Source organism: Magnolia sinica, chromosome 11 (genome assembly GCF_029962835.1).
Source record: "Magnolia sinica isolate HGM2019 chromosome 11, MsV1, whole genome shotgun sequence".
Classification (NCBI taxonomy): Eukaryota; Viridiplantae; Streptophyta; class Magnoliopsida; order Magnoliales; family Magnoliaceae; genus Magnolia; species Magnolia sinica.
In genome coordinates this window covers 28,713,512-28,722,983 of record NC_080583.1, presented here as the reverse complement: position 1 = coordinate 28,722,983, position 9,472 = coordinate 28,713,512, and the positions used below count along the sequence as shown (strand labels likewise).

Sequence of the window (9,472 nt, the reverse complement as noted above, 5' to 3'; positions counted from 1 at the left end):
AAAAAGGATTAAAAGAACACCAGTCTTTTGACCAACAAGTGTAACAAGCTTGGCCTTCTTTTCTGGAGCTGGTGTCTTAGTTGCAGATTCTATAGGTCTCTTCTTAGCCTTCTCAGCCTTCACAGAGGAAATTAGTAAGAGTGGCATTAATCAGCTATAAGCAGAAGTAAACATATTTCATGACCTCCACAAAATTGCTTAGTAATTCAACTAGGGAAGATGCATTGAAAAATTCCTTCTTAGGAGTAGCTCCAACTTCATCATCGGAGATTTCCTCATCATCATCATCAGTTCACAAAAATAAATAAATAAAGACTTTCAAATTAGCATTAAACTGATAATTTGAAACTGCCTTCAACTAAAAGGAAAAGGAAGAAAATTTAATTAACACAACGAGGGGTGAGAAATTTTATTTTCCTAGCCAAAAATGATAATACTCCTTGAGAGAATAAAAAGTACCTCATCATCATCAGATTCATCTTCTGATGATTCATCTTCATGATCATCTTCATCTTCTTCCTTACCCTTACTAGGTTCCGCTATTTGAACCTTGGGCTTAGCAGTCGAGGATTCAAGTTTAGTGGTAGCCTTAACCTTCTCAGTAGCAAGCATGGCCTGCTCATCCTTGACCACAGGCTTTCCTAAGAAGTCAATGAGAAAGACCTGATACGTTAAATATGAAAAGAACAATTGCAAATATTCATGAATTTCCATGTGAAATCAGAAATACCATACCATTTTCCCTTACGAGAACGGGAATCTCCTCTTCAGAATCAGAATCTGAATCTGGAAAATTCAAAATCATAAAAATTTACATGTTGAATGGAGCATGTCCCAACAAGATGTTTGCCATCCAGACAATCACAAGTGCTAGCCTGGAACATGTAGAAATTTGAGTCATGTAGGTGACCATGTAAATCATTGGGCCAATAACTCAGGCTGCTTAACTATCAGGTAGGCCACACAAAAAAGCTCATTATTTTTGCACTTTGATTGGAGACCAATCTAATATTTGAACAGCCTGAATATTTTGCCAGATAATCTACACAGTGGTCCATCTAATTCATGGCTCAGACGTCCTACAAAACCAACCAGATTGGAACATGTATGGCCATGCGGAGGTGTGGGGCAAGAAAACATCTCAAAAAAAGACAACTAAAAGATAGTAACAGGGAATTTACAAGGCATACAGATTTCGAGACTTACTTACTAGTGAACTCATCAGATGTGACAATCAGACAAACACACGGTCAAGGAAATAAAAGATAAAAAAGAATATCCGTCAAAGTAACACGTATTTCTTTCAGCCGCCAACAACATGCAAGCAAAAGGCTGCAAAGGATATTCTTCTGGAATTGTGCTCTTGTAACCACAAAAGTAGACACTCCCATGCTTCCAGCTGTGAGATAGTTTGAATTCTCTCTCAAAAATTAAATCAAAAGAAATATGAGCACTCTTTTCTGCAGAAAGAGTTCCAAGGACCAGCTTCTTATCACCGACACTCACAAAGATTGGGATGGAGTCATTGCCTTTGTCCTTTTTCACCTCACCAAGTGCCGCCTGCATGGAGCAATGAGAGCATTTAATTACCCATATAACAACAACAATGGGGAGACAGAAAGAGATGAGATATGTATATCTATAAAATGAAACAGTTGCCCTAGACTAGAAAATGACCTGTGAGAGATGTATATATTTATTCTCTCCAGGCTGGCACTTAACAGGTTCACCTGCTTTAACTTCAACACCTGGACATGATAAAAAGTCAATGAGAAAATATGAAGAATGAAATATTAAAAAACAATCACAAATAACAATGAGATCTGCATTCAGTAAACAAAAAAGTGAATATCTTGCATGTGCTCAGTGCCAATGCAACTACCTTCTGAGATCCATCTGCATCTTTACAATGTCATGTGGGCCATGCATGTAAGAACAAAAAAAAAAAAAACTCATTGTTTTTGCATTGTATTTACTGCAACACCAGATAGTATGGAGACATTGAAGGTTCCCAGTGGCGACAGAATGCAAGCACAATTATGCATTTGCACAGTAAACCTCTCACACATCTAACAACTTGATTAAAATGCATCCCCAGTACAAAACATGAGGCCAGCATGACTCCTTACTGACCTCAGTCCAGAGATATTATTGGATCAAATCATGAAAGGCATATCAAATCATGCTAGTAGCAATAAAGCTATGTTACACAGCCCATGCACAAATCATTCATGATGATATGGACTTGTACTAGGGAGGTAAAAAGCAGCAATCATGTGACAGCTCCAGCAAAAGATGCCTAAAAAACAGCCATGAAGTAGTTAAGCTTTAGCAGCCAGATGGAGAAACACTACCCCACTGAGTAGCATTACAACAATCAGTCTCCACAATAAAAGGACCAATGTATGACACAACACTTTATATCATCTAACATAGCATCTGCAGAAACTTCATTGCATTCCTTGGTATCCAAGCCTTTGTATAGAAAACCACACCATGAAACCATCAGGGTACCAAACAGATGAAGAACCAGTGGCCAAACCTAAATAGTAAAATAAGCAACCTTAGAAATACCATTTGCAAATTGTAAATGTTATATTGTAAATCAGTTAAGGTTTAGGTTATAGGTTAAGGTTTAGGTTTAGGTTATAGGTTTTGAGATTTGAGAATAGGTTTAGGTTAAGGTTATAAGTTTAGGTTTAGAAAATCGGGTTCGGGTTTAGTTTTGGGTTTTCAAGTTTAGGTTTAGGTTTAGGTTAGGGAGGTGAGATTAGGATTAGGTGTAGGTTTAGGTTTAGGGATTTAAGAATACGTTAAGGTTTAGGTTTAGAAAACCGGGTTCGGATTTGAGATCAGGTTTACGTTTGGGTTTTAGGTTTAGGTTTAGGTTATAGGTTATAAGTGTAGGTTTAGGTTTAGGTTTTAGGTTTAGGTTATAAGTTTAGGTTTAGGTTAAGGTTTAGGTTTAGGTTATAGGTTTTGGGATTTGAGAATAGGTTTAGGTTATAAGAATAGGTTTAGGTTATAAGTATAGGTTTAGGTTTTATGTTTAGGTTAAGGTTATAGGTTTAGGTTTAGGTTTAGGTTAGGTTATAGGTTAAGGTTTAGGGAATTGAGTTTAGGTTATAGGTTTAGGTTAAGGTTTAGGTTAGAGGTTAAGGTTTAGGTTATAGGTTTTGGGATTTGAGAATAGGTTTAGGTTAAGGTTATAAGTTTAGGTTTAGGTTGTAGGTTTAGGTTAAGGTTTAGGGATTTGAGTTTAGGTTTAAGTTATAGGTTTAGCTTTAGCTTTAGGTTTTAGGTTTAGGTATAGGCTTAGGTTATAGGTTATAGGTTATATGTTTAGGTTAAGGTTTAGGAATTTGGGTTCGGGTTCAGGTTTGGATTCGGGTTTAGGTTATAGGTTTCAGGATTTGAGAATAGTTTTAGGTTATAAGTATAGGTTTAGGTTGGGTTATAGGTTAAGGTTTACGGATTTGAGTTAAGGTTATATGTTTAGGTTTAGGTTTTAGGTTTAGGTTAAGGTTTAGGGATTTGAGTTTAGGTTATAGGTTTAGGATTAGGTTATAGGTTTAGGTTTAGGTTTAAGTTATAGGCTTAGGTTATATGATATAGGTTATATGTTTAGGTTAAGGTTTAGGAATTCAGGTTCGGGTTTGGATTCGGGTTTAGGTTATAGGTTTTGGGATTTGAGAATAGTTTTAGGTTATAAGTATAGGTTTAGGTTGGGTTATAGGTTAAGGTTTAAGGATTTGAGAATAGTTTTAGGTTATAAGTAAGGTTTTAGGTTTAGGTATAGGCTTAAGTTATAGGTTATAGGTTATATGTTTAGGTTAAGGTTTAGGAATTCGGGTTCGGGTTCGGGTTCGGGTTTAAGTTATAGGTTTTGGTTTTGGTTTAGGTTATAGGTTTTGGTTTAGGTTATAGGTTATAGGTTAAGGTTTAGGTTTAGGTTATAGGTTTTGGGATTTGAGAATGGGTTCGGGTTTAGGTTATAGGTTTTGGTTTAGGTTATAGGTTATAAGTTATTTATAGGTTTAGGTTTAGGTTACAGGTTTTGGAATTTGAGAATAAGTTTAGGTTTAGGTTTGGTTTAGGTTATAGATTTAGGTTTAGGATATAAATGTAGGTTATAGGCTTAGGGAAAGGTTAGGTTTATGTTATAGGTTTTGGGATTTGAGAATAGTTTTAGGTTATAAGTATAGGTTTGGGTTAGGTTATAGGTTAAGGTTTTAGGTCATAGGTTTTGGTTTAGGTTAAGGTTATAGGTTAAGGTTAAGGTTTAGGTTTAGGTTTAGGTTAAGGTTTAGGTTTAGGTTATAAGCTATAGGTTTAGGGAATTGAGAATAGGTTTGGGTTTAGGTTTAGGAAATCGGGTTCAGGTTCGGGATCGGGTTTGGGTTTGGGTTTTCAAGTTTAGGTTTAGGTTTAGGTTAGGGAGTTGAGATTAGGATTAGGTGTAGGTTTAGGTTTACAGATTTGAGAATACATTTAGGTTTTAGGTTAGTTTTAGGTTATAGGTTATAGGTTTAGGTTTAGGTTTAGGTTTAGGTTTAGGGCTAGGTTTAGGTTTAGGTTTCGGTTTAGTTTATAAGCTATAGGTTTAGGGAATTGAGAATAGGTTAAGGTTTAGGTTTAGGTTATAGGTTTAGGTTAAGGTTTAGGCTTAGGTTATAAGCTATAGGTTTAGGGAATTGAGAATAGGTTAAGGTTTAGGTTTAGGAAATCGGGTTCGGGTTCGGGATCGGGTTTAGGTTTGGGATTTCAAGTTTAGGTTTAGGTTTAGGTTAGGGAGTTGATATTAGGATTAGGTGTAGGTTTAGGTTTGGGGATTTGAGAATACATTTAGGTTATAGGTTTAGGTTTAGGTTATAGGTTATAGGTTTAGGTTTAGGTTTAGGTTAAGGTTTAGGTTTCGGTTTAGGTTATAAGCTATAGGTTTAGGGAATTGAGAATGGGTTAAGGTTTAGGTTTAGGAAATCAGGTTCGGGTTCGGGATCGGGTTTAAGTTTAGGTTAGGGAGTTGAGATTAGGATTAGGTGTAGGTTTAGGTTTAGGAATTTGAGAATACATTTAGGTTATAGGTTTAGGTTTAGGTTAAAGTTTAGGTTTAGGTTATAAGCTATAGGTTTAGGGAATTGAGAATAGGTTAAGGTTTAGATTTAGGAAATCGAGTTCGAGTTCAGGATCGGGTTTAGGTTTGGGTTTTCAAGTTTAGGTTTAGGTTTAGGTTAGGAAGTTGAGATTAGGATTAGGTGTAGGTTTAAGTTTAGGGATTTGAGAATACATTTAGGCTTTAGGTTTAGGTTTAGCATATAGGTTATAGGTTTAGGTTTAGGTTAAGGTTTAGGGAATTGAGAATAGGTTAAGGTTTAGGGAATTGAGAATAGGTTAAGGTTAAGGTTATAGGTTTAGGTTTAGGTTAGGTTATAGCTTTAGGTTTAGGTTTAGGTTTAGGTTTAAGAATTCGGGTTCAGGTTCGGGTTCGGGTTATATGTTTGGGTTAAGGTGTAGGTTTAAGTTAAGTGAATTAAGTTTCGGTTATAGGTTTAGGTTTAGGTTTAGGAGTTGAAATTAGGATTAGGTGTAAGTTTAGCTTTAAGGATTTGAGAATAAATTTATGTATATCTACAATGAGACCTAGAATAAGCTGGATAGACATGCACAAGTAAGTTTTGCTTGTTTTAATGTTCCTCTAGAAGTATGTGAATTGGAATAGATAACCCCTCTCCCTGCCCACCCTGGGGATTAAGCTCCATTTTTATGTATACTTCTACGAAGTTTCTCTTTATAGAAGCTTACAAAAAAAGGAAGGAGCTTTTCTCCAGAGATGCCACATAGTAACAAGTAGTCTCATACATTCTTCCCATTCTCCTATGTATCACCAATGCTACATCTACATGTCAGGAGTTATTCTTTATCTCTGATATATTTTCATAACAAATAAATACTGAGTAGTGACAGTGAATGCATGTGTTTAAAAAGAAAAAAGAAAAAAAAAAAAAAAAAAACAAGAAAATCAAAGATCGTAAGGGGTTATTTGGCTCCTTGGAAAAGTACCCACCTCAAAATAGAATCTAAGTAGGTGTAAATTCCTGTGATTGGGATTGGTAAAGCCTAGAAATGATTTCTAGTTAGAAATTCCAGCATTTTGCATTTATTTTTTTTAAATTCCTAGCCACAAGTTCAATTGGAAATTCCAAGCAACTAGATTCCTTCCCAACTATCACTTCTTTGAAATTTTTTTTTTTATATAAATAGGTACCTGCACCATAGAATTCCTTTCAATTCTTTCCCAGTATCCAAAAAAATTTTATGGATTCAACAACATCACATTTCCCATGCCCAAATGTGACAAAATGAATCTTTCCTACAAAATGAAGTCTTTATGCCCTTTGAAGAAAAAAGTTTTGCATCGATACAAAAATGCCACTGAATAGTATATACAATATCAAATTTCAAGATTTATATTTTCAGTAAGCAAGTGATATTGAGAAGAAATCTTTACCTAAGAATGCATATAGCTCATTCCTTGAGTGAAAGAACCCTGTTGAGCAATCTAGCAAATTCATTTACCACCGAAACAATCAGAAGACATTATGACAAGCTCATGCAAATAACACTTAAATCTACTATAACCATGTGATGTGAACATCACAAAAAATAAATAATAATAATAATAATAGGCACTGCAACCACATCCTTTTTGCCAAATCCATCGCCAGCCTTGGTAGGTCCTTTAGTATCACCCTATCTAAAGTTCCACTTAAAGATATATATATATATATATATATATATATATATATATATATATATATATATATATATATATATATATATATATATATATATATATATATATATATATAACCTAAAGCATATACCCAAACCTGCGTATAACCAAAAAAGAAGAAATAAATTTTGGTTACCTCTAGCTGCAATGGCAAATCCATCCCTAAGAATCAATATAAAAGAAAACAAAAGGGTGTTAGTTTAAACTCCTAAAACCTCAAAATGCATGTAAATTTTACCAATTAAAAAAAAAATGAAGACCAATATTATTACTCTTCTCCATTAAAAAATAACATCAGACTTCTTCCCATTGCACACAGGACCATTGGCTATATATTACTTGCAATCGATCATCAATAGGGCAATCAACAAAAAGAAAAAAATAATAATATAGAGACTAAATGTAAAAGAGTATGGACAAACAACCATTTGTTGTGTCACCAAGAGCATGGACATGGAAGCCATGAAGCCCAGGTTTAAGACCATAGAGGCTTCCGGTCACTGTAGTTGGGACATGTCCTTCCTAAGTGAAGTACACAGTGCCACTAACTCCCTCCTTGCTATTAAGAATAGCAACAACCTTCACCATTGTTATATGTTATCTCAAAAATCTTAATCCTTGATATACTTTCCCTAACTGCATATTCTCCATCTAATGACCAAACAAATTCCAATGTTGAACCAAAGGATCTATTTCTCCAGGCCAAAGCTGTATATATAATGTATTCTCCATCCCCACAAACCACAACAAACCTCCCATTTGGGTTGTGTTATAAGCTCTGGATAAGAAATATATACTCAGAACAACAACACAGTCACCCAATCAATATATATTGTCCAGAAACCTTAGACGTACTGCAATTCAAAAAGTATCAACAAGCATTTAGATCAGTTACAAAACCAGAAAGCAAAGATAAGTTGGCATGTAGCCTTTCTGGTAGCTAGAGTATATCTGTTCTACCAACTAGGAGTTCCCTTTCTCAAGAGAAAAATCACTCAAGAGAAAAATAAAGTTCACTTTCTCATCAACAACATTCGTAAGTTACAGTTGACATAGACCCAAAACACATCTCCATCTTCTATGGTTCTAACGCAATTTTTCCAAACCATCTAATCTAATCTCAACTCTTTTTTTATTAAGGATATCTAATCTCAACTCTTGAAAGGACTGTTAAAACAATCTCTCTCTCTTTTCTTGCAAAAAACTAAGAATAAACTGCTTTTCACAGTTAAAAGGACTCCTAACTGATACCTTGGGTTTCCAATAATTTCAAATATCAAGACTAGTTAAACTTGTGACTTAAGTTTCACCATTGTTATATGTCCCTCCTAAGTGAAGTACACAGTACCACTGTTTCACCACTAATGGGGGAAGCACCATTAGAGGTGAAACAGGGCTGAGTCTAGCAGGTCAGTGGACTGATTTTTGAGACCTAAGAGGTTATTCTTTGGACATGGCATCCTTACCTATATTGATGATGATGGGGTCCATGATGAAGAGGAGATGTTTATAACCTAGGTCTGGTTGAAGCATTTCTTTAAACATGTAGGGGGCCATGTTCTGAAAGTATACGTGACACAATCGAGAATATTGGTTGAAGCATTTCTTCAAACATGTAGGAGGCTGTGGACAGCGGTGTACATGGCTGTCGCTGCCATGGCTACTGCCCAATTTCTGGCCATCAAAAGGGGAAAACAGAGAGAAAGAGAAAGTACCTTCGAGTGCCTCGAAGAGAACGAGCTATGGTCCTTGATGCTCACCGTTGAGAAAAAGAGAATACCCTCGATCCGTTGGAATGATCTTCGGATCAGATGCTGGACATCCAAACTAAAAAAAAAAAAAAGATGCAGGACAACAATTTTCTTGGCCGTTAACCACTGACCATTGATTAGGGTCCTTGATTGCCCATCGTTAATGACCACATCCCCAGGTTGTCGGCCCTACTGATCTGTAGCTCTAGATCTGATCTAAGAACCCGATAATGAGAAGAAAGGAAGAGAAATAAAAGAGAGAATGAGATTTAGAGGTAAGATGGGAGATTGAATATCCGAATCCAAGATGGGAGAAGCGCACGAGAAGAGAGATGAAAAAGGGAGATGAAAAAGCCATGGCGCGCGCACGTCAAAAGAGGAAATCCCTCTTCTAAAATGAGATGTTAGTTTCAAATCCGTAGATTGTGAGTTTTCCATACTTTAATTCATTAACTGCATTAATAACCATACGTTTAAGGGACTATTTACTGGACGATTAAGACAGTTTTATATAAGAAAAATATAAATATTAACCATTGATTACTAGATCCATTATTTAGATGGTCTGGATTACTCTATATCATTATCACTATTATCATGAATGAGTCACCACTATTTTACATCAAACACAAAACTCACATATTGTCTCTGCAAAATAAATAACGTCACTTGTGCTTTGGATCTGGTAGGGCTCTATGGGCCCCACCATGATATATATGTTTCAATCCTCGCCGTACATCCATTTTTAAATATAATTTTAGGGTTGAGTGGACCACACCACGGGAAAACAGTATAGATTGAACGTCCACCATTAAAATCAAGACTTTTACGATGGAAGTTGTGGTTAGGCTATGGATTTTATCCATTGGAAATAGGGAAAAGGTTCTGTACGGTCGAGCTCATGGGAGCTTCCCACGAGGTCGAGCTG

The 9,472-nt window shown here is 35.7% G+C and overlaps 2 long non-coding RNA genes across 2 annotated transcripts; both read right to left on the bottom strand.

Moving 5' to 3' along the window:
* Positions 1 to 292: 292 nt before the first annotated feature.
* On the bottom strand, positions 293 to 1,232 carry LOC131218324 (uncharacterized). The gene is made up of 3 exons (XR_009157640.1): positions 1,211 to 1,232; positions 736 to 786; positions 293 to 641 (listed from the first exon to the last, which is right to left on the bottom strand). It is a non-coding gene; the product is annotated as an uncharacterized LOC131218324 (long non-coding RNA).
* A 5,825-nt stretch (positions 1,233 to 7,057) lies between these two features.
* On the bottom strand, positions 7,058 to 8,871 carry LOC131218323 (uncharacterized). Its single transcript, XR_009157639.1, has 3 exons — positions 8,509 to 8,871; positions 7,219 to 7,571; positions 7,058 to 7,121 (listed from the first exon to the last, which is right to left on the bottom strand). It is a non-coding gene; the product is annotated as an uncharacterized LOC131218323 (long non-coding RNA).
* Between the last annotated feature and the right edge of the window lie 601 nt (positions 8,872 to 9,472).